General features: G+C 41.8%; 1 non-coding gene across 1 annotated transcript; it reads left to right on the forward strand.

Moving 5' to 3' along the window:
- Positions 1–3862: 3862 nt before the first annotated feature.
- LOC112781055 (small nucleolar RNA R71) lies at positions 3863–3970 on the forward strand. Its single transcript, XR_003191853.1, has one exon. It is a non-coding gene; the product is annotated as a small nucleolar RNA R71 (small nucleolar RNA).
- Positions 3971–4886: the final 916 nt, after the last annotated feature.

Raw genomic sequence — 4886 nt, forward strand, 5'->3', positions numbered from 1 at the left:
CTTTCGGGCCCACCTGGTGTGTGCTTGGGCTGAGCATTGAAGCTTTCACGTGTAGAGACTTTTCTTGGAGTTAAACGCCAGCTGTTGTGCCAGTTTGGGCGTTTAACTCCAGCTTTCATGCTAGTTCTGGCGTTTTGACACCAGAATTTCTATGCTGACTTGGAATGCCGGTTTGGGCCATCAAATCTTGGGAAAAGTATGGACTATTATATATTTCTGGAAAGCCCAGGATGTCTAATTTTTAACGCAATTGAGATCGTGCCAATTGGGTTTTTGTAGCTCCAGAAAATCCACTTTGAGTGCAGGGAGGTCAGAATCCAACTGCATCAGTCCTTTTTCAGCCTCTGAATCAGATTTTTTGCTCAGGTTCCTCAATTTCAGCCAGAAAATACCTGAAATCCACTTGGAGAAGGATAGAATGCTCTTGGTGCTCCACCCTTAGTTGTCCCATGTTGGAACTTAATTCTCCTAGGGAGGTGTTGATTTGCTCCCAATAGTTTTGTGGAGAAAAATGCATCCCTTGAGATATCTCAGGGATTTCATGATGAGGAATTTCCTCATGCTCTTGTCCATGAGTGGGATCTGTTGTTTGCTCCATCCTTTTCTTAGTGATGGGCTTGTCCTCATCAATGAGGATGTCTTTCTCTATGTCAATTCCAGCTAAATTGCAAAGGTGACAAATAAGATGAGGGAAGGCTAACCTTGACAAAGTAGAGGACTTGTCCACCACCTTGTAGAGTTCTAGGGATATAACCTCATGAACTTCTACTTCCTCTCTAATCATGATGCTATGGATCATGATAGCCCGGTCTATAGTAACTTTAGACCCGTTGCTAGTGGGAATGATTGAGCGTTGGATGAACTCAAACCATCCCCTAGCCACAGACTTGAGGTCATGCCTTCTTAGTTGAACCGGCTTCCCTCTTGAATCTCTCTTCCATTGAGCGCCCTCTTCACAAATGTCTATGAGGACTTGGTCCAATCTTTGATCAAAGTTGACCCTTCTAGTGTAGGGGTGTGCATCTCCTTGCATCATGGGCAAGTTGAATGCCAACCTTATATTTTCTGGACTGAAATCTAAGTATTTCCCCTGAACCATTGTAAGCCAATTTTTAGGGTCCGGGTTCACACTTTGATTATGGTTCTTGGTGATCCATGCATTGGCATAGAACTCTTGAACCATTAAGATTCCGACTTGTTGAATGGGGTTGGTGAGAACTTCCCAACCTCTTCTTCGAATCTCATGTCGGATCTCTGGATATTCACCTTTTTTGAGCTTGAAAGGGACCTCGAGGATCACTTTCTTCTTGGCCACAACTTCATAGAAGTGGTCTTGATGCACCTTTGAGATGAATCTCTCCATCTTCCATGACTCGGAGGTGGAAGCTTTTGCCTTCCCTTTCCTCTTTCTAGAGGTTTCTCCGGCCTTAGGTGCCATAAATGGTTATGGAAAAACAAAAAGCAACGCTTTTACCACACCAAACTTAGAAGGTTTGCTCGTCCTTGAGCAAAAGAAGAAAGAAGAGAGTAGAGGAAGAAGAAATAGAGGAGATGGAAGGGGGTATTGTTTCGGCCAAGGAGGAGAAGTAGTGTTGAAGATGAGTGAAAATGAAGGGGTGAAGAGTGGTTTATATAGGAGTGGGGAGAGGGTTTGGGTTCGGCCATGTATGGGTGGGATTGGGAGGGAAAGTGGTTTGAATTCGAATGGTGAGGTAGGTGAGGTTTATGATGAATGGATGTGGATTGGTGAAGGGTTTATGGAGAAGAGTATTATGAAAAGGTGTGAAGAAGAGAGAGAGTGAGTTGAGGTTGGTGGGGATCCTGTGGGGTCCACAGATCCTGAGGTGTCAAAGATTTCTCATCCCTGCACCAATTAGGCGTGCAAAACGCCCTCTGCTGCCAATTCTGGCGTTTAACGCCAGTCTGGTGCCCATTTCTGGCGTTAAATGCCCAGAATGGTGCCAGACAGGGCGTTTAACGCCCATTCTGCTGCCTTTACTAGCGTTTAAACGCCAGTAGCCTTCGCCTCCAGGGTGTGCTATTTTTCATTCTATTTTTCAGTTTGTTTTTGCTTTTTCAATTATTTTTGTGACTTCACATGATCATCAACCTACAGAAAACATAAAATAACAATGGAAAATAGAAATTTAACATAGATAAGTAAAATTTGGGTTGCCTCCCAACAAGCGATTCTTTAATGTCAGTAGCTTGACAGTGGGCTCTCATGGAGCCTCACAGATACTCAGAGCATGATGATGGTCTCTTAACACCAAACTTAGAGTTTGAATGTGGGGGTTTTGTTTGACTCTGCATTGAGAGAAGCTTTTCATGCTTCTTCTCCATGGTTACAGAGGGAAATCCTTGAGCTTTAAACACAAGGGAGTCCTCATTCACTTGAAGGATCAATTCTCCTCTGTCAACATCAATCATAGCTTTTGTTGTGGCTAGGAAGGGTCTGCCAAGGATGATGGATTCATCCATACACTTCTCAGTCTCTAGGATTATGAAATCAGCAGGGATGTAGTGGTCTTCAACCTTTACTAAGACATTCTCTACAAGTCCATAAGCATGTTTCCTTGAATTGTCTGCCATCTCTAGTGAGATTCTTGTAGCTTGTACCTCAATGATTCCTAGCTTCTCCATTACAGAGAGAGGCATAAGGTTTATGCTTGACCCTAGGTCACACAGAGCCTTCTCAAAGGTCATGGTGCCTATGGTACAAGGTATTGAGAACTTTCCAGGATCTTGTCCCTTTAGAGGTAATTTCTGCCTAGTCAAGTCATCCAGTTCTTTGGTGAGCAAGGGGGGTTCATCCTCCTAAGTCTCATTACCAAATAGCTTGGCATTTAACTTCATGATTGCTCCAAGGTTCTTAGCAACCTGTTCTTCAGTAACATCTTCATCCTTCTTCAGAGGATGAATATTCATTAGAGCTCATGAATGGCAGAAGTAAATTCAATGTAATCTCTATGGTCTCAGTGTGAGCCTCAGATTCCCATGGTTCCTCATTAGGAAACTCCTTGGAGGCCAGTGGACGTCCATTGAGGTCTTCCTCAGTGGAGATTACTGCCTCTTCCTCCTCTCCAGGTTCAGCCGTGTGGATTATGTTGATGGCCTTGCACTCTCCTTTTGGATTCTCTTCTGTATTGCTTGGAAGAGTACTAGGAGGGAGTTCAGTAACTTTCTTACTCATCTGACCCACTTGTGCCTCCAAATTTCTAATGGAGGATCTTGTTTCAATCATGAAACTTTGAGTGGTTTTAATTAGATCAAAGACTATGGTTGCTAAGTCAGAATGGCTCTTAGAATTCTCTGTCTGTTGCTGAGAAGATGATGGAAAAGGCTTGCTATTGCTAAACCTATTTCTTCCACCATTATTGTTGTTGAAGCTTTGTTGAGGCCTCTGTTGATCCTTCCAGGAGAGGTTTGGATGATTTCTCCATGAAGGATTATAGGTTTTTCCATAGGATTCTCCCATGTAATTCACCTCTTCCATTGCTGGGTTCTCAAGATTATAAGCTTCTTCTTCAGATGAAGCTTCTTTGGTGCTGCCTGTTACTGCTTGCATTCCAGACAGACTCTGAGAAATCATATTGACTTGTTGAGTCAATATTTTGTTCTGAGCCAATATGGCATTCAGAGTATCAATTTCAAGAACTCCTTTCTTCTGATTTGTCCCATTATTCACAGGATTCCTTTCAGAAGTGTACATGTATTGGTTATTTGCAACCATTTCAATGAGTTCTTGAGCTTCTGCAGGTGTCTTCTTCAGATGAAGAGATCCTCCAGCAGAGCTGTCCAATGACATCTTGGACAGTTTAGATAGACCATCATAGAAGATACCTATGATGCTCCATTCTGAAAGCATGTCAAAAGGACACCTTCTGATCAATTGTTTGTATCTTTCCCAAGCTTCATAGAGGGATTCACCTTCCTTCTGTCTAAAGGTTTGGACTTCCACTCTAAGCTTGCTCAATTTTTGAGGTGGAAAGAACTTTACCAAGAAGGCATTGACTAGCTTTTCCCAAGAGTTCAGGCTTTCTTTAGGTTGTGAATCCAACCATGTTCTCGCTCTGTCTCTTACAGCAAAGGGAAAAAGCATAAGCTTGTAGACCTCGGGTTCAACCCCATTGGTCTTGACAGTGTCACAGATTTGCAAAAATTCAGCTAAGAACTGATGAGGATCTTCCAAAGGAAGTCCATGAAACTTGCAATTCTGTTGCATTAGAGAAACTAATTGAGGCTTAAGCTCAAATTTGTTTGCTCCAATTGCAGGGATTGAGATGCTTCTCCCATAGAAGTCAGGAGTAGGTGCAGTAAAGTCACCAAGCACCTTCCTTGCATTGTTGGCATTGTTGTTGTTTTCGGCTGCCATGGCTTCTTCTTGTTTGAAAAGTTCTGTTAGGTCCTCTATAGAGAGTTGTAGTTTAGCTTCTCTTAGCTTTCTCTTCAAGGTCCTTTCAGGTTCAGGATCAGCTTCAACAAGAATGCCTTTGTCCTTGATTCTTCTCATATGAAAAGAGAGGAGAAGAAAATATAGAATCCTCTATGTCACAGTATAGAGATTCCTTAAGGTGTCAGAGGTAAAGAAGAATAGAAGGAGAAGGTAGAGAAGAAAGAATTCGAACTTATCAAGAGAGATAGAGTTCGGATTATACATTGAGGAGGAGTGTTAGTCCATAAATAGAAGGATGTGAGAAGAGGGGAAGAATTTTCGAAAATAAAGTGAAAAGATTTTGAAATAATTAAGAGAAATTTTTAAAATTTGGTAAATGATTTTCGAAAACTAAGATTGGGAAAGAAATTAAGTGATTTTTGAAAAATATTTTGAAATTAGAAATAAAAAAGATATGATTGAAACTTAATTTGAAAAGGATGTGATTGAG

The sequence above is a fragment of the Arachis hypogaea genome, chromosome 19 (assembly GCF_003086295.3).
Source record: "Arachis hypogaea cultivar Tifrunner chromosome 19, arahy.Tifrunner.gnm2.J5K5, whole genome shotgun sequence".
NCBI classification, from domain to species: Eukaryota; Viridiplantae; Streptophyta; class Magnoliopsida; order Fabales; family Fabaceae; genus Arachis; species Arachis hypogaea.